The sequence below is a fragment of the Gouania willdenowi genome, unplaced genomic scaffold (assembly GCF_900634775.1).
Source record: "Gouania willdenowi unplaced genomic scaffold, fGouWil2.1 scaffold_398_arrow_ctg1, whole genome shotgun sequence".
NCBI classification, from domain to species: domain Eukaryota; kingdom Metazoa; phylum Chordata; class Actinopteri; order Blenniiformes; family Gobiesocidae; genus Gouania; species Gouania willdenowi.
The window spans coordinates 25,213-48,904 of NW_021145159.1; the positions used below are offsets into that span (position 1 = coordinate 25,213).

General features: G+C 37.1%; 1 protein-coding gene and 1 non-coding gene across 7 annotated transcripts in view; both read right to left on the reverse strand.

The window, feature by feature from the left end:
• The window catches only part of LOC114460082 (protein NLRC3-like), a 30,425-nt gene extending 24,963 nt beyond the window's left edge, over nucleotides 1-5,462 (reverse strand). Inside the window, exons 1-3 of one of the 6 annotated variants that reach the window (XR_003673537.1) lie at nucleotides 5,327-5,462; nucleotides 3,166-3,256; nucleotides 335-425 (exon numbers count right to left, since the gene is read on the reverse strand). The gene's annotated coding sequence lies outside the window, so the exon portion shown is untranslated. Of the gene's footprint in view, nucleotides 1-334; nucleotides 426-1,271; nucleotides 1,392-3,165; nucleotides 3,272-5,228 lie in introns of those variants that run through there. The other 5 variants (XR_003673539.1, XR_003673535.1, XR_003673540.1 and 2 more) reach the window with 5 other exon arrangements.
• Nucleotides 5,463-22,792: 17,330 nt separating this feature from the next.
• trnai-aau (transfer RNA isoleucine (anticodon AAU)) lies at nucleotides 22,793-22,866 on the reverse strand. The gene has a single exon. It is a non-coding gene; the product is annotated as a tRNA-Ile (tRNA).
• Nucleotides 22,867-23,692: the final 826 nt, after the last annotated feature.

Below are 23,692 nucleotides of genomic sequence, written 5' to 3' on the forward strand. Positions count from 1 at the left end.
GGAAGAAACTTTTAAGGTTATGTGAATTATATCAATATTACAATATAGTCCTATGCTATATCTCCTAAATAAATATATCAATATTTATTAAAAACTTGATATATCGCCCAGCCTGAGTTCTGTCTCATACATTTTCCAACAGTCTGCTACATTACAACAACCATTCTTTTCCTTTCTAACCTCCACAGTCTCACTGCAGAGAAGATTTGCTGAAAAGTAAAATCAAGACTCTGGAGTCACAGTTACATCATGTCTACATGCAGGTGAGCAGCAGCTGCTAAAGAAGCAAAGAATCCATTTGTGTGTAAGTGTAAGAGTAGATGTTGCTCTTTACCTTTGTTTGACACTTTCTGTGATGTCTCTCTCCTTCCTCAGAAGTGTCTCACTGACAGCGTGTAACATGTAAGCCAGCTTACACTTAATGTCTGAAAAAAAAAACGTCTAATGATTAGTGCACGTGCAGAAGTGGTGGAGACCGCCCCTATTTAAATGATTCTGATTCCTGATTCCCTTGGGTTTTTACACCTTATTAGCTCATGGAGTGACATTTCCATAGGTTTTAACACCTCTAAACCTTTAGTGAATCCACCCCTAAGTTTCTCAGCTGCAGAGATAATTTGGAACAACTTTTGGAATCATTGGCAGATAAATTAAAGAAACTGAAGAGTTGGTTTGACTCAAATGAACAAAACAAAATGTATAATATTTGGAAATCGAACAAAAAACTGACTAAAGAAATGAATAATAAAGACCATAAAAATAGAGAAAGTGAATGAAATAAAATTTCTGGGAGTCATAATAGACAAACTATCTTGGAAGTCACATATAAAGTACATTGCAGCCAAAATAACAACGTCAATTGCAATATTACAAAAAGTCAAGTATTTTTTAAAGACTTTGTAATGGTTTTTTCTTTTAAAAATATAATGTCAATGTTAAATCTAAATGTTAAACATAAATATCAATCTAAATGTTTAATCTTAAATGTAAATGTACATCTAAAGCTAAATGTTGAATCTAAATATTAAATGTTAAATCTAAATCTAAATTTAAAATGTTCTATCCAAATCTAAATGGTAAATCTAAATGTTAAATCTAAATGTTAAACCTAAATGTCATGGGTCTGTCTATTTAAATGTAATATCTAAACTTAACATTTAGATTTTAATTAAATATTTAACATTTACATTTAGATTGACATTAGCTTTTTACAAGAAAAGAATTCTCACAAATTTCACAAATATTGCTGTAAATCTAGTTAAAACATTTTATTTTTGTTAAATGTTACAAAAAGTTGCTGATTCATTTAGCATGCACGACTTTACAGTTGGCACCCATACATCAGTGATATATTTCTGTAAATGTTTGTTTATTGTGTGAATCAGGAAGCCCTGTGGAGAGAGGAGAGAGAGAAGAAGAAGCTGACAGCCCTGCAGGACAACATTTCAGGACTCTACGGCTCCTTAGACGTAGTTTGGACAGTAAGACGTCATTATTTTATGATATTTTAGATATTCTATAGAACATTATTCACTGATGCATTGCTGGATGTTGTGTTGATCACTTGTACTGGGTTGTGTTTGCCTGGTGTTGTCTCAGGGACATTTGCAGCCTGTGGTTTGGTGCTTCCTGTTTCTGTTCTATCTAGGCTGTAATAAACTGTCAGTCTTACACAGGAAAGTGTGCCTCTGTTCATGTGTGCTGTGTATCTTTATCAGCTTCCAGGATCCTGTAACTGTAGTGCATGAAAATAAATTATCATTTACTTTTGTGTTTGTAATGATAATGTGTTAAAGCTGTTTGATTTTATGTTGTTTCTATTTGATACAGCAAATGTTCTGTGTGTGTGTGTGTGTGTGTGTGTGTGTGTGTGTGTGTGTGTGTGTGTGTGTGTGTGTGTGTGTGTGTGTGTGTGTGCGCGCTCAGAGTAGACAGTGAAACATGCAGTGATAGGTTCTTTTTTTTGTTTTTAAATATCTCGATACTTTCAAGCTATATCACGATATACAATATATATCTGGATATTTTGCCCTTGCCTTAAGATGATGCTTTCATGTATAAATTGGAACCAGAATGTCAATACTTAATATATATATTAATGTTTTCTTTGTGACCTAATTGGGGTTTCCTCTAACTATTATAGCATAACATACCTGTTTTTCAGAGACAAACCCTTAAAATAAGGTCAGTCAGTTAAAGCTACATGTCTAATGTCACACAGGGATCTTTATTATTATAAGTGTAGAGAATAATATCATAATTTATATAATAAATGTGTATTTGTGCACATTTTAAAAACAAATTCAGCTGACCAAAGTGCTGTACAGTTTTTTTATTATTATAATTAATGATCAATTATTTATTTACACACACACACGTGCGCTGTAATGATGGCCTTCTGAGGACTTTCCCTTTAAGGTCCCTATGGTAACCATGGTAATGTAAGGTCAGAGGTGAGTCAGACTTGCCTACTTCCTGATTTGTACTGAGCACATGGACGTAGTTTAATGTTACGTTTCTGTTACCATCCCCTGTGTAACGACTAATAAGCAGTGTTTGAGGTTCCCCTGTATACAGTAAACGTACAGTGTGACGGTAACCAGTTGTTTTGAGTTCTGTTTATAACATTATTGACCCACAGACACCTCTGGATCTATACAGCACACACAGTGTTTTACTGAGCATCAAAGACTTTCTCATTATGGGGACCATGTCCTTAGTAATATGTTAGGTTACTGCTTTGGTAATCTCACCTCACTTTCATAAGGCACAGCACCACAGTAAGATAGATAGTAAGAGCAGAATAAAGCATACTGGTGGCTCTACGGAAGAAACTTTTAAGGTTACGTGAATTATATCAATATTACAATATAGTCCTATGCTATATCTCCTAAATAAATATATCAATATTTATTAAAAACTTGATATATCGCCCAGCCTTAGTTCTGTCTCATACATTTTCCAACAGTCTGCTACATTGCAACAACCATTCTGATCCTTTCTAACCTCCACAGTCTCACTGCAGAGAAGATTTGCTGAAAAGTAAAATCAAGACTCTGGAGTCACAGTTACATCATGTCTACATGCAGGTGAGCAGCAGCTGCTAAAGAAGCAAAGAATCAATTTCTGTGTAAGAGTAAAAGTAGATGTAAAGTAGCTCTTTACCTTTGTTTGACACTTTCTGTGATGTCTCTCTCCTTCCTCAGAAGTGTCTCACTGACAGCGTGTGACGTGTAAGCCAGCTTACACTTAATGTCTGAAAAAAAAACGTCTACGCCTTATTAGCTCATGGAGTGACATTTCTACACGTTTTAACACCTCTAAACCTTTAGTGAATATGCCTCTAAATTTCTCAGCTGCAGAGATAATTTGGAACAACTTTTGGAACTGAAGACTTGGTTTGACTCAAATAAAAAAAAAAAAAGTATAATATTTTGAAATCGGACATTAAACTGACTAAAGATAAGAATAATAAATAGCATATAAATAGAGAGAGTGAATGAAATATAATTTCTGGGAGTCATAATAGACAATAAACTATCTTGGAAGTCACATATACAGTACATTACAGCCAAAATAACAACGTCAATCACAATATTACAAAAAGTCTAGTATTTTTTAAATCAGTCATCACTATAGACCTTGTTCTGTTCCTTCATTCTCTCATTTATGACTGACTGTGTGGACGTGTGGGGGAACACATATAAAACAAATACAGACTTAATATTCAAAGGTCAGAAAAGAGCAATAAAAACAGTAAATAAAAGCACGTGGAGAGAACCATTAAACCCACTCTTCATCAAACTGAAAGCACTGAAATTCAAGGATTTGGTCGACCACAAAACAATTCACATCGTGCACAAAGCAAATCACAATCAGTGACCAAAGGGTTTCCAAAAGTTATTTCATATAAGAGAAAATAAAGACATTGTGAGGGTGATATACATGTTAAAAACAGCCTGTATGACCCAACACAGAAACACACTGTATATCAGTCAAAGGTGTTCATCTATAGAAACATTACAGTGAAGAAATGAAAACCTGTACATCACTGAAATAGTTCAATCATACTGTATGTTTACAAACCAAGCTCCTCTTTCAAAGAACAATGTAGAAAGAACAATTACAATTACGTCTATAATTACAACTCAATTACCATTACGGTAATCAGCATTTTTTCATATTACAATTAAAATTACAATTGTTATTTTTCCCCTTAAAGTCAATTACAATTATGTTCTCAATCACTAAAGTTCAAATGAAGTTAATCACATTTACTGAGCCTTTAATAAATAAGCCTTATTAAACCTAACCTTCCTTTTGTGTTAGCTTTCTGTTAGCATCTCTAATGCTAACGGGTCAGTTTGACCCATGTTTTAAATCAGCTGTAAAATACACTAATAAATATTATCTATCATCTAATTAGTTTCTTATCTATTGATTACCTTGTTAGGCTTCCTAATCAATGAAAATATTGGTATTAATATTTATGGTGTGGACGTCTGAGCCTTTTTTCTGTCAGCACTGTAAATCTGAATGTTCAAAGTCATTAAATAGATTAAGTAGTTTACACTCAAAGTTATAGAAAAAGTTCTACTAACTTCATTATGTTAAGTTGGTGAAACAAGTTCTTTCTTTTTTAGTGACTTTAATATTTTTTGAGTAAATGGAACTATATTTTTTTTATAATTAAATATAACTTAAAAACAACTTAAGTGCAATTTAATATAATATAATAATTACATGTTAAGAATGATGAACTTATTTCTGTTGTTTTAAATGGGGATTATTAAAAAACAAACCTACTTCATATAACACTTTAATGTAACTGTTATCAATAAGTACACGTAGCCAATCATCAACCTTTTAGGTTCTTGAAAATTTTGATTTTTAAGTTAATCGACTGCCTCAATGTTTGTGAGTTGTGGTAACTTATTCATGTTTACAGTGAGTATAGCATAGATTTAATTTATTTGATGGTAAAATGAATGTGAAGTGAAAACCTGATATGAAACATATTTGAATCATTGTTAACTACATGTGTGTGTAAGCCATAGAACTGTAAAATGGTTCCACAGGTTCACGTTAAATTGTAATTGACAGTTTAAAAAAAAGAAAAAACTTTACAATTACAAAGACAATTTTCTGAACTAAATTTGTTTCAGTTACAATTCCGATTCTAATTGCATGTAATGAATTGTAATTGTAATTGTAATTGAGGTTCCAACCGTGGCAGCAGCAGATGTTTGACAGCAGTGGATCCACATGGTTGAGTCAGTGTGTGATCAGAGTGAAGCTGCTCATCAGACACTCACTGATTCCTCACCTCACATCAGCTCAGAGCCTTTTCAGCTGCGTCTGTGTGCGTCTGTCACCAGCTCACAGTGTGAAAACAGCAGAGTGACGTTAGAGCGTCCAACCTGCTCACTAACACAGCTCTAGTCTCATGTTGAAAAGGGGAGGATCACTTCTGCATTTCCTGGAACTCATGAGGGTCTGCACATTTTTATAAAAAGTGTTATTCGCCCTCGTCAGCATGTTTTGTAACATCTGTACAACAGTCACAGTAAGTTTCATCAGCAAATAAACCTAAAAAACAAGGAAGTGCAGACTTGTGACATGCACAGAAAAACATAATTTCCCCCTGTTTCTGTGTTAAAGACGTGTCTCATGAACAGTGTTTGGAATAACAGCGTTTAAAATAACGGTGTTTGTTTTACAGTAACGGGGTAATCTAACTAATTACTTTTTTTGCCGTTACAACGCCGTTATTGTTACTGAACGCAAAATGTGGTGCGTCACAAATATTGATTGAATAAACTGTTTTCCTAAAGCTTCTTACTCAGCTGTAGTGAGGAGGTGGGTTGGAAACAAGGTGAGCGATTATGATTGGCTTATCATGTTTCATGGTAACCAATCAGAGCCAGTGTTTTTACACTGTGCCAACACACACACACACACACACACACACACACACACACACACACACACACACACACACACACACACACACACAGGATGAATCAGCAGAGATGGTGAGCGTGAAGCAGTCTGATGAAAAGTCATTTTCTAGGTGGCGATACAAACACTACTTTAAATTAATTGTGGTCACATCAGTTGTAAACAACTCAAATATAGTAATAAAAGGAATAAAGTCCGAGTACTAGTAGATTAATGTGTGTGTGTGTGTGTGTGTGTGTGTGTGTGTGTGTGTGTGTGTGTGTGTGTGTGTGTGTGTGTGTGTGTGTGTGTGTGTGAGATGTGATATGAATTGTATTTTATGGCAGTTTTACTAAAAAAGAGAAATGAAAATGTCAGAGAAAGAAACGGGAAATGAAAGAAGAAAATAATCATAATGTCTCCTTCAAATTAAAACTACTTCTGTTGTGTGTTCAACTGTGTGTATATGTAAGTGTGCGTATGTTTGATGTATGTCTACATGCATTGTTACATAGGTGTTCATGGCAGTGATGATTTTGCTGACTAAACATGTCACAGTTTTTCATCGACTACATTTTTATAAATGACAATAAAAGACTACGACTAATTAAACAAATACAGGTGAACAAAATCCATCACAAAATATATTGATATTTACGTGGACTAATAAAAACTACACTGTTCACATGGGACTAGATCCAAAAAAGAGAGAATTTAGAGAAGTCACATGATGCTCATTTTGAGACGTATTTCTCAGGAGAAACGCTAACACATAGTGTCACTATGGAAACACACACTGAACTACACAATACTAACAACAAAGAGCATTACATTAAATACATGTGATCTTAAACTTTGAATTATTTCTGTCAGGTTTGATTATAAAATAAGATCTTTGATGGTTGTACATGATTGTATATGATGTAATAAAGACTAAATCAGTCATTTACAGTAATCAACAACATTTGGTCTTCCTCTCCTCTCTCTCCTCTCTCTAACCACACCCACTGATCTTTGATCCAAACTATCAAAGGAAAAACAATCACATCCACTCCTTTGTTTCTAATGAGTCCAAACACAGATCAGCTGAATCACTTTCAGCTGAAAACTACACTCAGTTGTGTTTGGAATGGCATTGTTTTAATGATTTTATTGTCAATATGTTTTATGTCATGTTCAATAGATTTAAGAAGATATAACCAGGTTAAGAAAACAATGTTTAGCAGTTGAAGGTTATTATCAAAAAAACTTGTTCATAAGTTGTTTATTAAAAGTTAAAGTAAATTTGATGTTTATTTGACCTGAAAATATGTTTATGTAAATGAGTATGTGTTTAACTGCATTTTATTTTGAAGAAGCTTTTATTTTGACAGGGGAATGAGAAAAAAAAAAGGACGGTGCCACTGCAGGGGGGAGAGGAGAAAGGGCAGATGATAAAGAAGGTGGTGCTGCTGTTGTTGTGATTCTGGTTTAGAGTCATGCACACGGGACAATGACAGCATTTAGTCTGAGAAACCCATGGACATTCAGCCTGAGGTCAGGTGAAAGACTTTCTCTGCTTAAGTGTAGGTTTGACAGCAGTGCATGAGAGTTTGCCATCGGTGCACGTGGAGAGTTAGCATCCATTAGCTCAGTGGATGGGGAGGAGCTAACTGTGTGAGTTGTGGAAGGCGGGCAGCACTTCTGTGTTTGGACCAGGAGCCACAGATGTGTTGCTGAGACCAGGGTTGCATACTGCATCACTGTTTGCCATCAGCCATGAGGAAAAATGAAAGATACTTTAATGAATTCTCTGTGATGGCTGGTCTTTACATTTTATTTGGTATAATTTAACAAATGTGAAAGTAAAAATAACAAAACCAAGCACATTAAAATTCTAAATAACAAACATATCATAGTATCATATATCAAAGTTAAAGGGGCTACACCAATATGCTTTGTACTGATGTGGACTTGCAGCAGCTCTTGAGGATGGTCACTATGGAGACGTGTAGACTAAAAAAATGCTTTGATCTCAATAAATTATCATTAAACCTAAATAAAACTAATTTTGTTATTTGGTAAGAAAAATATAGATGTAAATATAGACATAAAAAGAGTGAACAAAGTCACATGTTTGGGTGTGATCTTGGACCACGGGATCTACTGGAGTATTTCTATTGCTGTCCTGGACAAAACAGGGCTAATTCTTAAAAAAAAAAGCATTGCACACTCTTTATTATACACTTGTTTTACCATATTTGAGTTACTGTCTAGAAGTTTAGAGAAATACATACATGATGAACATCCAACCGTTATTCATAATGTAAAAAAGATCCATGAGAATGATTCATAAACCAGGATACAGAGAACACACACATGGATTATTATTATTATTATTTAAAACTCCAGATCTCATCCAACTCTAAACTGTCCAAATGATTTATAAAACAAGAAAAGGTTCACTTCCAAAAGGGTTGAGTAAAGATTTAAAGAGAGAGTAGGGGAATATAATTTTAGAGGAAAACTACATGTAAACATACAATATGCTAGAACAACAGTGAAAAATATGAGTATAACAATATCAGGGGTTAAATTATGGAACTGTCTAAAGGATGAAATAAAACAAAGCACCAACATAAACCAGTTTAAAAAGCTTTTTAAATCATATATCGTTAGTAAGTATAAGAAAGAAGAACAATTATTTTACCTAGGACAGTAATAATATATGACATGTATATCATGGTATAAAATATATGAATACGCCATAAACATAATAAAAGGTTTTTATTAATATATATATATATAGCCACTCTAAATTTAATTGATGAAATTTGTCATAAATATGAAATATTATAATACTATTATTATGTACATGTCATATACATTCATGTGTATGTGTGTGTATGTGTATATTATGTTTGATATGAATATATAGATTCAATTAGATTACTTTTTTGATCCCTTGGGAAGGCTCCGTCAGGGAAATAACAATTCCAGTAGCTTTACAGAAAGCCTGCACACTTTCAGCTGAAACATTGGACAATTGAGTGTTGTTAAATCAAAGCCACTCTGAGTGTAGTACCACATATCAGAGATCATCTTTAGTTTAGACATCTGTCATTTTCTGCTGATTAGGAGCAGGGGAAATTCCAAGTTGCTCTTTTGTTCTTCACACTATCCTTCACACTGTCCTCTTCAAGGCCCGTTAGGAGTTATTATGGTAGCACAAGACAGGTTAAATATGCACACATACATACACCACGGGCGGGGCTTTATCTCATCTCATGGTACCCATCAAAAATAATAACATTTCCACATGAGGAGCATCAGCCAGACTCCAGGAATTTGCAATGGCGCAATCGCAACCAATAATGCAAATTCAGCCAATCCCTGCAAATTTTGTGCTGCCCTGCAATTCTGTCCAATTACCGCAAATTTCCGCAATTTTAACCAATTTGACTAACGATTCCAGTCGATTCAGCGCCACAACGTGGCTGAAGTCTGTCCACTTTGTGTAAACCACATCAACTTCTGAAGCCGGCCGCCACCAGGAGTCCCTCGATGTGACTGGAATCACCATTTAGTCTGGTTACACACTGTGTCACAACAGTTAAACTCTTTTGAGCAAAATAACATCAAACGTGTCTCACGAAGGCATCTGTTTAATGATCTCCTGCTGCTCTAGAATAACTTTAAAAGAAAAAACCTGATTAAACCTCTACTATTATATATGATCTATGATAGAGCTTCATTACAGGTACTGTCTAAAATGGCATCATCATTGGTGCTTGCACCCCCTGGTGGTATTTCTATGCACACATTTACAAATTACTGAACATATGAGACTCGTCTGCAGCAAAAGTGTTTGTAGCAAAAGTCATGAGTGCATTGATGAGATTCTAACAGGAAAAAAAATATTTATTTTAGGATTTTTTTGTTTTTGTTTCAAAAATATTCTCTGCACTTGAAACCTTTAAACTGTGATGTAAATAATCCATATCTTGTTAAATTATTGTAAATCTGAGCTCTTTTCTGTATTGTTATGAAAAAATTCAAAGGCAATCAGGGTTTTTGGTAAATTGACCAGTTTAGGCAAAGTTATAGAAAATAATAAAGCCTCAAATGCCACAACTTTTGATGCAGTTTTTTTTTTTTTTTTTTAAAAAAAAAAAAAAAAAGCTGCCACAACTATAGATATTTTAGGACACAACAATCACAGAAATTGTCCGCGAAATCTTGGAGGGACTGATCAGCAACGATAGAGAGGCAAAACATCTCTTTCAACAGGAAGAAAGATGTTCCTGATGGTGTTCCAGACAGTGACAATAACAAAGTACATTTACTTAACTACTGTACCTAAGTAGTATTTTTGAGTATTTGTTCTATACTTGAGTATTATTTTGGGGGATACTTTTTACTGTTTATGTTTTTTTACTGTTTTTACTGTTTATGTTTTGTTTTTTTTAAATTATGATACAACTATAAATTATTTATTTTTCCATTTCCAATAGCCTACAGTACCTATAAGTTTGAAAGTGTCCGCATTTTGTGTGTTTCATAGCCCAAATTACTAAACAGTGCTATTTCCTGGAACAGCTGCACAGTTTTTTGGTTTTTTTTTCACTCCGCTGTAAGGCAGAGGGAGGCCACGCCCCCTCCCAAAGGCACGTTGCTCTTCTGCCTCCGTTTCCACTGCGTGTTTTTACGTGTTTGCGCATGCGCAGTCAGGTCCTCAAGATGACAACATTTACGTGTAAAGGCAGTGTAGAGAGCTGCCTTTGCACGTAACTGCGCTATGCTAAATGCTATATGTAAGTTCACAATACATTAGTGAATTGATACCACGTGACTGCTGCTGCTACGTTCTCTAGCTAGTGGGCGGGATAACACTACAGTGTGGATGACAGCGCTAGAGATGATAGAGAAACTTTGTTTTGAGGAAAAACGACAGCTTTTAAAAGAGCTTCAGCAAAGGTAAGGTCAGAAAATGTTTCATACTTTTCACAGTGAATGGAACAAAAGGAAGGATTGACTTTGTGGATGCTCCTCACTGAGGATGTTCTAAGTTCTTTTTGTCATTTTCTCTGTGTTTCTGTGTTTCCAACACAAACAGATGTGCTGTCGTGTCATGAGATATATCTTGTTGGGAGAGTATGGAGGCTATATTAAATAATTGTTTATGTTTCTTTAATGGTGTTTATGATGTTGATTTTGTTAGATGGCTAAATGCTTGTTCATGTGGATCTTATTCGGTTTTTTCTTTCTTATTATAAATTTTATATTTTGAAAAGTGCATTGAGATGACTTTGTTGGAAATTGCTTTATTCAAATAAAATTAATTTGAATTGAATTTACACTTGACAGCAGAAACATATGAAATTGTCATTGGTGGTCTCGATTTGCAACGTGCCTACCAAGCCGTAGTGGTCACGGCACGTCACTGGTTGTCTCATTATACCGTACCTTTAATACGTCATGCTTTTCAATGCAATCATAATATTTATAAAATAAGAACCACTTTTTTATACAGCAACATTAATTGCAAAGTCAAAATCTTTTTGACTGTTAATTAATCACTTTTTATTATCTGACACCAAAATAGATTTAGAAGCAAATGAAATTGTTTTATTGAAGATGTGTCTCTTCCTTGTTGACATTTTGATATCAAATATGGCATCAAATAAATTTTTGAAATATATGTATTTGATAATTACGTGTTTTTGATAGATCGTGAAAATCGTCAGAGTATATCGCTAAAAGCGCTCAAAAACACCCCTGCTACAAATTTTGGAGAACACAAGAACCATTTTCTCACTTTTTATATATCATGCTTAAAAAAACATGGTTGTGTTTTGTTCTACCAGGGGTAGGTTGATTTGATTTTTTAAAGTGCGTTCACACCTCTCACGACTCTGGCGACTAAATTACGTTCAAAATCAATCCCTTGAAGCGACACAATTTACGCAATTAAGTCACTGGAAGTCGCTCCAAGTTGAAAAATTTGAACTTTTTAGGCAATTTTGAGTGATGCTGTGTCATGATCTCCAATCGACAATGAGTTTCTCCCACTGAGGTAGATGAAGGAATGAAACGAGTAAAAAGTGTGACTATGCTCAAGCGACTCATCACGGGCAAGTTAAGCAACTATAGTCGCTGAAGTCACATTCGGTTTAAATGCACCTTTATGTTTGTGTTTGAGATGATAAATACATATAAAAAAATTTTAATAAAAAAAAAAATTGTTTTAGCATATAAATATTTGTTTTTAACTTTAAAATTGGAAGATAATTTAAATATTTTGAAGAGGTTTAGAAGTGGAAATTTGTTGATTATGTTATCTGCTATCAGTGACGTGCCGTCAGGGTAGGCAAGGTAGGCAGTGCCTACCCAAGGGTGAATTGATATTTTGATTATTTAATTATATATATATATATATATATTTTTTTTTTTTTTTTAATTATCATATAATTATAAATTATTTATTTTTCCATTTCCAATAGCCTACAGTACCTATACGTTTGAAAGTGTCCGCATTTTGTGTGTTTCATAGCCCAAATTAATAAACAGTGCAATTTCCTGGAACAGCTGCACAGTCTTTTTTTTTTTCTTTTTTTTCGCTCCGCTGTAAGGCAGAGGGAGGCCACTCCGCCTCCCAAAGGCACGTCGCTCTTCTGCCTCCGTTCTCATTGTGTGATTTTTCGTGTTTGCGCATGCGCAGTCAGGTCCCCAATATGACATCCATTTACGTGTAAAGGCAGAGTAGAGAGCTGCCTTTGCACGTAACTGCGCTATGCTAAATGCTATATGTAAGTTCACAGTACATTAGTGAATTGATACCACGTGACCGCTGCTGCTACGTTCTCTAGCTAGTGGGCGGGATAACACTACAGTGTGGATGACAGCATGAGAGATGATAGAGAAACTTTGTTTTGAGGAAAAACAACAGCTTTTAAAAGATGGAGACCAACACCTGAGCTCCAGACCTTCAGCAAAGGTAAGGTCAGAACATGTTTCATACTTTTCACAGTGTATGGAACAAAAGGAAGGATTGACTTTGTGGATGCTCCTCACTGAGGATGTTCTAAGTTGTTTTTGTCATTTTCTTTGTGTTTCTGTGTTTCCAACACAAACAACAGATGTGCTGTCGTGTCATGAGATATATCTTGTTGGGAGAGTATGGAGGCTATATTAAATAATTGTTTATGTTTCTTTATTGGTGTTTATGATTTTGTTAGATGGATAAACACTTGTTCATGTGGATCTTATTGGGTTTTTTTTTCTTATTATAATTTTATATTATGCATTGAGATGACTTTGTTGGAAATTGCTTTATACAAATAAAATTGATTTGAATTGAATTAACACTTGACAGCAGAAACATATGAAATTGTCATTGGTGGTCTCGATTTGCAACGTCCCAACCCAGCCCTAGTGGTCACGACACGTCACTGTCTCCTATATAGGTTTTTTGTCACCAGCCAATAATAAATGTTCTTTACGTCAAAAGCCAGAATGCAAAGACAACTGAATAAATAGATTACATTAGTATATTGCCTAATACTAATGTAATAATAAATGCATGATCTTTCATTCGACTTTAAAACCTCCACAGAACACATGAATAACTTGAACAAAAAGCTACAAGGGCGCAACAAAGTTGTCACACAGTATTGTGAAAGCATATGTGCGTTAAAGCTGAAGTTTTCATTGTGGGAGGAGCAACTGGCAGGTGGTGATGCAGCTCACTTTCCTTGTTTGAAAGATTTGTGTTTGTACAAAGATAAAATAACGCGACTATTGCGGGAGTTTGACCAATGCTTTCAGATTTTTGGTGATCTGGAGAAAGACTTTCAGGTCTTTTGCTCGCCATTCACCGTGAATGCCTCTGATCTGCCCGTCAACATCCAACTTGAAATACTAGACTTGCAGTGTGACTCAGATTTGAAGGGCTAATTTGCTGCAGCAGGCTTGGACACATTTTATCAGTATCTCTTGCCAGGTTACCCCAACTTGACAGCCCTTGCTGCAAAAATGTTGTGCATGTTTGGAACCACATATCTTTGTGAGCAAGTTTTCTCTGTAATGTGCATCAATAAAACAAAGCTACGCTCAAGACTCGCGCACAAGCACTTAAATAACATCCTGAAATTGGCTGCCACTCAGGATGAGACGCCTGATATTGATGCACTTGTGAAAGCTAAAAGATGCCAGGTTTCTGGAGTAAAATAAGCACTGAGTAACCCCACTTAAAATGCAGCACCCTGATATAGTTCTGTAAAAACGATTGTCTTCTGTGGAAATGTAAAGAAAGTGAACAGTGTGGGATTTACTGTAATGGTGTCAGTCACTTCAGTTCATAGGTTTGGTTTGTTAATATTGTTCATGCATTGCACAGCTTTTATTTTTATATCAATAAATGGTGTGGCTAACAAGGCAGGAAGTAACTCAACCGTGTTTAATAGATTCTATCTCAGTTTGTATGGTTTCTTGAGTTAGTACAGGATTAATATGTATTTAAATGAAGTATTTAATAGCTACAAGAGTTGTTTTATTTATTTAGTATTTTGTTCAGTTCTAGATAGGATGTGACTTAAGTGATATTTTTCTTATTTTATTATATTTTTTCTTATTTTTTAAGTGGAATTTTTGCAGTGCAGACGTGTATTGGTGTTATTGATCTCCATTCTGCTGATCAGTTCAGTCACTAACTGCTGTACAGTAGATGAACGCAGCCGTCCCACCTTCATGGTTCACACTCTGTGTCCTCGTAGCTTTCCCCCACCTGAAGGAAACCAATCAGTAGCTTTATTAGAATCTAATTCAACAACAGGTTCCATTAATCAATCAATCTGGAAACCAAACTAAACACCAAAAAGGATCAAACCGGATCATCCTAGGCTAAAGGAGGTTATAAAGGAAGCATTGAGCCTCTTTACCTTAGCTTAAAGAGAACTTGGACACTCTTTATCATGGCCACCACTTAAACACTTCAGAGGGTGAAGGAACAGTGGATAGGAAAGGAGATAGGAGGGAACATTAGGATACAACCAGAGGGAGTAGCAACAACTCCGTTCACTCTAATGGTTAATTTTATTTACAGCGATGGCGGCTCATGGAGTATACCATTGTAGCGCATTAAAGCTACAGTAGATTAGACAGTCTGTGATGAACTTTTGAACGGTAAGATGTTTAAATAATCATATTGGATATTATTAGGGTCCGATGTCCCAGAATGGGACAGAGGAACCTATTGTTTTAGCCTTTATTTTGTAATATTATACCCCGCCCGCCGTTGATCGCTAATTCGACCACCTAAAAATGCCCGAAAACTCACCGAAATTTGCACGCACCTCAGGTCTGGCAAAAAATTTGATAATTTGGTGGCGTGAAAAAAAACGGACGGAAAACGCACGCGTAGCGTGCATTTTCGCCGCCAAAACAAACGATGGAACCACACGACCGCCAGGTCTGACCGATTTGCACGAAAATCGCCACATGTAGTCTTCGCCCCAGAATGAGCAAAAAGTTACATTGTGACCCCGCCCAAAACCAAACAGGAAGTCAGCCATCTTGGGTCAAAGGTCAAAAATGGCGTTTCGCCCTCGAAACGCATCTGCGCTATCTAGTCTGAGGGGATTCATCCGATTCGCTTAAAACTTGGCAACACCACATAGGACCCATTGAAGATGAAAAGTTATCGAAAGAATTTTCGTATCTGTCACGGTTTGGTCGTGGCGCCGCCACAAAAATGCAATGCTAATTTTCGTTAGCACGCAAAAAATTCCAAATCTCCATAACTCTGACACAAACTTCGATCAGCTTCAAATTTCACACAAAGGACATGTGCCCAAGCTTGGTCATGACTGCTTTGAAACATTTCCCATCATGCCTTGTGTTTTTGACCGGTGTCATTTAAGGTCATGTACACGGTTAGCATTTACAGGACGCCGTTCTAGGAAAAAGCTTATAACTGTAGAATGCAAAGTTCAAACTGCTTCATATTTGATACACATGATGACCGTACAGCCATAAACAAAACTCGAGAACCAATTTACCCATAATGCCTTGCGTTCTCAGAGGGCGCCGCTTCTGAAGTCGTCCTACACGAGCAGCTGTAGCGGAGAGACGATATGTCGTGTTGACTTCAAAACACTGTAGGATGAATCTTATTAGATGGAAGCACATTGCTATGGCAAATAAAGCAGGCTGTGAAAAGTGGGAGGGGCCTATCATGACACAGGAAAATCCCTCGCCATAACTACGCCGTTATACGAAAACGCTTATAACTCTAGAGTGCAAAGTTCAAACTGCTTCATATTTGATACACACAATCACTGTCCAGAGCTAAACAACAAACAATAACCAATTTACCCACAATGCCTTGCGTTCTCAGAGGGCGCCGCTTCTGTGGTCGTCCTACACGAGCAGCTGTAGCGGACAGACGATATGTCGTGTTGACTTCAAAACACTGTAGGATGAACCTACACAGAGTGGAGCAAATTCCTATTGAAGAAACAACAGACTGTGATCAGTGGGAGGGGCCTATAATGACACGGGAGAATCCTTCGCCATCAGCACGCTATAATAAAAAAATGCTTATAACGCTTCAATGCAAAGTTCAAACTGCTTCATATTTGATACACACGGTGATTGTCCATCCATAAACAACGCTCGATGACCAAATTACCCATCATGGCCAGTGGGAGGGGCCTATCATGACACAGGAAAATCCTTCGCCATAACTACGCCGTTTTACGAAAACGCTTACAACTTCAGAATGCAAAGTTCAAATTGCTTCATATTTGATACACATGATGACCGTACAGCCCCAAACAACAAACGATTACCAAAAACACCCACAATGCCTTGCGCTCTCAGAGGGCGCCGCTTCTTGGGCCGTCCTACGCCAGCAACTCTAGCGGCAAGACGACATGTCGTGTTGACTTCAAAACACTGTAGGATGAATCTTATTTGATGGAAGCACATTGCTATGGCAAATAGAGTAGGCTGTGAAAAGTGGGAGGGGCCTATCATGACACAGGAAAATCCCTCGCCATAACTACGCCGTTATACGAAAACGCTTATAACTCTAGAGTGCAAAGTTCAAACTGCTTCATATTTGATACATACGATCACTGTCCAGAGCTAAACAACAAACGATAACCAATTTACCCACAATGCCTTGCGTTCTCAGAGGGCGCCGCTTCTGTGGTCGTCCTACACGAGCAGCTGTAGTGGACAGACGATATGTTGTGTTGACTTCAAAACACTGTAGGATGAATCTTATTAGATGGAAGCATATTGCTATGGCAAATAGAGCAGGCTGTGAAAAGTGGGAGGGGCCTATCATGACACAGGAAAATCCTTTGCGATAAGTACGCCGTTATACGAAAACGCTTACAACTCCAGGCCAATTCCCAAATCCCCAACAGTGGTATACGTGACCGTGGGTTACCGCCCCCGGCCGCTTCATCGGAACCTATGACGCCGCTCGCGGCTTTAATTATTATTATTATTAATAATATAAGACCTCTTTACAGTTATTTGACTCAATCTGCGCTAGTACAACTTGGGGCGATGGCGCGCTGGTGACGACATAATCCAAGATGGCGGCGGCCTGGACTACAGCCAACACTATTTAATAAAAGCCTTAAAAGACATGGATATAATGAAAAGAGTGGACATGCATAAACATGGCAATAAAAGAGTGAAAAGTGACTAAAATGGGTCTAAAACAGAAACAGGTGGTATGAAATGGCTAAAAGTAGCTTAAATGAGCAAAAAGTGCAAACATGTCATGTTCTGTTGGTTATGTAGTCCTTGGGGTTCTCTTTAAGTTATTCAGTGTCTTTGTTTATTTGGTTTGAGTCTAGTCATGTGTTTAAATCTTGTCTGTGTTTCAGGTGTTCCTGCTTGTGGCTCCACCCCCCAGTGATGTCTGTATGCTTGGTTGGTGACTGATTAGCTCCCTCTTGTTTCCACCCAGGTGTGGCCCATTCCCAATCAAGCTTCCCTCACTATTTAGCTGTGTGCTTGGACACAGTATGACTGTGGGATCGTTGTGTATGTTGTCTTCCCTCCTTGTGTGCTGCTATGTCTGGTCCTTGCTCCCTGGTCCTCCTATCTTTTTAGATTTAAGTTTTGTTTTATAAAGATTGGTTTCAAGAACGCTATGCCTCCATCCTACCTCCTTCTCTTTCTGCATTTGGGTCAACACTCACACCGAACGTAACAAAACAATAGTGAAAAAGGGCAAAAATGTGAAACAGAAAGAGGAAAAAAGGAAACAAATGTTATTTATTGATTTCTCTTTATTTGATATGGATATCACAATTACATTAGTAACAGTATTGTTTTGAGTGTGTTAGCACGTGTGCTAATTTACAACATTGGGCTAAAGGTGGATTATTTGAATGAAAAGCGATTAAAATGGTCAAAGAATCGACAAAATTTAGACAAAAGTGTCAAAAACAACAAAAATGAGGAAAAAGGGATAGTGTTGATCAGATCCATGGCTGCAGCCAAAGCCAGGTGGTAGTATCCGACAGCATCCAACGGCTCCTGGACAGGTGAGTATGGGCTCAGATTAGGCTCACACACATTGTGTGTGTGCACAAAAAACTGTGTGTGTTACTCTAGGGCTATTACTTTAACGCATTAATTGTGATTATCAGATCCGTGCGTGTACATGTAGAATGATCCTTTGTGAGTTATAAACATGACAAACAGCTTCATGTGTCGCTACATGCTACGTCCTGGTTGAAGCTACACTGTTTAAGGCTCAAACATACTCAGGCAGACACCAGCGAAGCACCAAATAAATGTAAAACTCAGATTTTAGGAGCGTGTGGACGTCTCTGTGTAGTTGGTGTCACAGTAAACACTGCTCAGCATTGTATCCACCATCATTAAATGTAACACCTGTATTTCACCTCCTGATGAAACAGAGGAGAGATGAACACCAGCTTAGAGGACAGACTGACAGACCAGCTACGACAGTAGAAACACCTTTAAAACACGTCCCAGGAGAACAAGGACTACAGAGAAGAGCTAAGAATCATGGGACATGTAGGATTTTAATGGACATGTAGGATTTTAATGAAAACTACTACATGGTAGAGAGAGAGTGATTTTAGTCTTAGATCAGGGGTCATGATAACCACAAAGAACACACATATTTTAGAAAGAAAAACACAGTCAAAAGGTTTTTCTAATAGATTGTAAACAGTTCTTAGAATGTTCTGTAAGAAGATGATTTGACGATTAGAAGAAGAAGAATTCTCTTCAGAATCCACCAACATGTAGGAAAAGCTTGTCCATCAGGAAGAACAGTTTCACTGTGTTGACCAGCGTTCCTGGTTTACTCCTTCAAAGTAACTAAATACTCTTGTTCTGTTGAGCAGCTACACTGTGTTGCCTTGTTAAAACAACTCTAAGCTTTTATATACTATTATCATTCAACATGTTTAGCAATGACTACAACCTAATAATATAAACATTTACATTTTTACCAGAAACACAATATTTATTACTGTAATGAATAGACAAATATAAATAAGGACAGCTGTACTTTGAATCTTACCAGTGAGAGAACAGGACACGTGCTGGGTGGTGGTGTGTATTAAGTGTTGGTTTTGACCTAAAGGGTGAAAGTTCTGTGATGTGGTCGTACGTACGTGCTGTGAATTCTTTGATAGATTAGACACTTACACATGCATTTCATTATCAGAGTGTTGTACTGATGTAGGTATAATAAATACAATCTACAGTCATTAGAACCTCCTACAAAGTCCAGCAGAAGAGCTCACCTACTCCAGGGTCAGCCTTCTATGAGACACAGTCCTGCTATGCCCCTCCCTCATCCTGACGGGATCCACCAAACAAAGAACATAGGGAGATGTTTGTATGAATATTCATTAAACTACTATCTAACTGCTCCCTTGGTGTCTGTAGTTAGCAGCCCACTGCTACCCCTCTGGGAAAATGGGTCAAAATACAGAGAAGAATTTCACTATGGTGATCAATAAAGTTACATTATTTTATTTATTATTGATCAGTTGATTATCCAGATGTGTCGCTGGTTTGGCTGGTCCTGAGCTCTACATCTGGTGTCAGCAGTGAAAGTGTGGAGATGTTATCTCTGTGTGGCTACCGTTAGCTGGAGGTTAGCTGTGGGCTACATGGTGCTGTGGTGTGATGGACGTCTGATGGTGGCTCAGAGTGGGAGTTGTTGTGGTAGAATGTTCTCCTGTGCATCAGGACTTAAGGCCTGTCTGAGGGAATGGGTGAGGAAGCTCCTGTTACGGTCCGGTGTGGGTGTGGACCCAAATGCAGAGAGAGAAGGAGGCAGGATCTAAGCATAATGTTCCTGGAACCAGTCCATGTCTTTTTTCTCCAAAACAAAACAAAACTTAAATCCAAAAGGGCAGGAGGAACAGGGAACAAAGACCAGACACAGCAGGACACGATGCGGAACGACAGCATACACACACATTTACAATGATCCCACAGTCATACTGTGACCAAGCACTCAGTTAAATAGTGGAGGAGGCCTGATTGGGAATGGGCCACACCTGGGTGAAAACATGAGGGAGCTAATCAATCACCAACCAATCATACAGACATCACTGGGGGGTGGAGCCACAAACAGGAACACCTGAAACTAGTGACGGCAATATGAAGCCTCATGAAGCATTGAGGGATCGCAGCCTATTACTCAGCACACGGTTCGAAGGGTCGCAGTGATACATGCTCCACTACGCCATCATGTGGACAAAAAAATGTAATACATGCCAAGGGCCTATAACAAATGGTGGGGTCTGAACTATGGTCTGAAAGAATACAGCCAATAACGTGGAGAAAGTTGTGATGTAAAATGAGCTTGTGTGACTTTGTTCATGTATGTGCTTATGCAACTATTGACAGAGTTTAATAAAAACAAAAATACATTTATTAATTTTTATTTAAAAATAATAATTTTTCGAGAGTATTTGGACTTAGGCGATTTCTTTTTTGCACAGGATTTCACCCGCCTTTGAAAAAACCCGTTCACAGGGCACAGATGATGCAGGTGTACATAGATATGTAATGGCAAGTTTGTACAAATTTGGAAATGTAGATTTATGTTTTTCCCAATATTGAAGGGGACTTTCAAGTCGAGCAATATTTGGTTCACCCAGGTTGGAATCCACACTGCCATGCAAGGCTCGGTAGTGCCTTAGCATAGCTGAGGTGTTATTATTATAACCCAGTTGTTTAGAGCACAACAGACACTTCACCTACAATTAAAAAAACTATTATTCAAACCTATTTAGAAAAGAAAAATGTGAGCAAGAGAAATTATATGTTGTCATATTTGTGTAATCTATTATTACATAATTTTTGCTATGCCTTACCTTATTAGGTGAGATCTGCTCAAAGTGCTCCCAAACTGGAGAAAATCTTCTCTTTCTTGCTTGTTCCATCGCAAAAGAAGAAGCTGAAATAGGATGCCAAAAGAAGCGCAATAACACAAAAAGTGAGGGGGAATCCATTGCGTCGACTCATCTGTTTTATTTTGAATCGCGCTCCAAACCAGCGAATCATTTCCGGATTCAGTCACGTGGTACGGCCGCTTCGGGAGGCTTCGAACGTCACCACATACGTCACCAACACGCGCCTCGACCCACGCTTCAAAAAAATCTCCCTTAGATTACTCGGTACACGCTTTGAAGACTCGGCACGCTCAGCACATCACTACCTGAAACACAGACAAGAGTTAAACACATGACTAGACTCAAACCAAATAAACAAAGACACAGAATAACTTAAAGAGAACCCCAAAGGATAAATAATGAACAGAACATGACAGCTCCATACTCATACACATGACTTATTTACCTGTGATGTACCATGGTGATAATTGATAGTGAAACTCTTGCTTGTTTGAAAGTAGCAACAGTAGAACTATATTTGTGTGTAAATATTACTCATGTTAATGTGTATTAATAGTAGGCTAGGCTAACGTTGCATTGCTATTCCATTTCAATACTTATTTTATTAAGCTATAGGCTGGTCATATTTTATGGCATATGTTCAGGTTCTAATGTCATGTAGACTACACAACAATTAGGCTACATTAAAACAATCTGGTCTGTTTTAACAGCACATCAGCCCTTGTCCTTAATATCAGCTAATGTATAAAGTCATCTAGTATTGTTTTGTCCTTGTTATCTCTAGCATCTGTCCAGGTTAGCAGTAGTTTTCATTTAGAGTTCAGTAAAACTTACTTTGTCAAAACAAGCACAGTTGTAGCTATAGTGTGCTAATATATGTACATGTTTGATCATTAAAAATAGGCTACATTATTATTAGTCTATGAGTTTTTATTACATACAATGGTTAGATCATTTCACAGACAGTTTTCATTTCATGTCTATTGTGACCTTTCTCATTGTTTTGGATAAACAGAGTCCATGATTTATTCACTACATTGTAAGACAATGATTTGGATGAAAGTATAACCTACATTCTGCAGCTCCATCACAACTGTGGATACAAAATGATGGTTGGACACCTGAATACACAAGGCATACACATACAAAGTAAGTATTATTAGTATTTAACCTAAATTGTTTCTGGGATTATTCATCAATAAATTGGTATTTGTCCTACTTGCTGATTTATTAAGATGTCAAAAAGAAGCTTCTTTACTGACAGTCATTCTAGATTTTTGGCTATTTGTGAATTTTCTTCCAGGTTTGGGAATGATTAACAGTTTAGATATTCTTTATCTGTGTTTATTGTATACATATTCATACCTTGTCCTTTCTGACTCATACACTAACATTTACAACACATGAAAGCAGGTTTATGGTCCTTGATTAATATCTGGCCAGTATGGGGTTTGAACCCATGACCTTGGCATTATTAGCACCACGCTCTGACCAGCTGAGCTAACTGGCCTATGAAGCTGCAAAAATGTGTAAAAATATGGTTGAGTTAAAACGATTACGGTTCTAAACACCCAGAAAGTTGGCAGGTGAAAATTCAGCAGTACTCATCCCTTAGCTTAAAGCTGCAGTATGTTTTTTTTTTTGTTTTTTTTTAAATGTTATTTGGTCAAATATCAATAATCATCTTTGAGCATATTGTAATCCAAAGTGTTCTGAGTAGACAGTGAATCTTTTTTCCTTCTCCAGGTTCTGAAAATGAAGGTGGAGACAGAGAACAGACACATTTCATCTGCAGTGTGGAGTGTGTCTGCTCTGATCAGCTGCTTGTGTGTGAGGATCAGCTGTGGCTCTGAGCCTCTTACTGTCCTCACAGCAGTGAGTGATACATGCTTTTATGTCTCTAAAACATCAGAAAACTCTCCAATAACACAAGATAAAGTCTCTACATTTGTTTCTAGTCTCTATGGAGAAATCTTTGCCCAGAAACTAAAAGGTTTATGTGTGACTCACTAAAATAAACAATATTAATACTTTTGAATGATAATCTTTGTAAAATGCCTAGTCAGCTGATTGAGGCTGTGTGTGTCAGACACTTTCTGTATCACGGACAATCAGATCATTCATTCATTCATTATACACTTTCATTATACACTGTGGTGACGCTGACAGCCTCAGCAGGAACATACAGCAGTTGTGCTGCTATACACAAAGTGTGGGGGGTCCTTTCTCACCCCTGTCACAGGAGCGTGCACGTAGCCAGGCTGAAATCACCTGGGTAAGAGAGTGAGTTGATATCTCAGTTCATAGTGCAGCTGCTCTCTGACAGAGAATGTTTT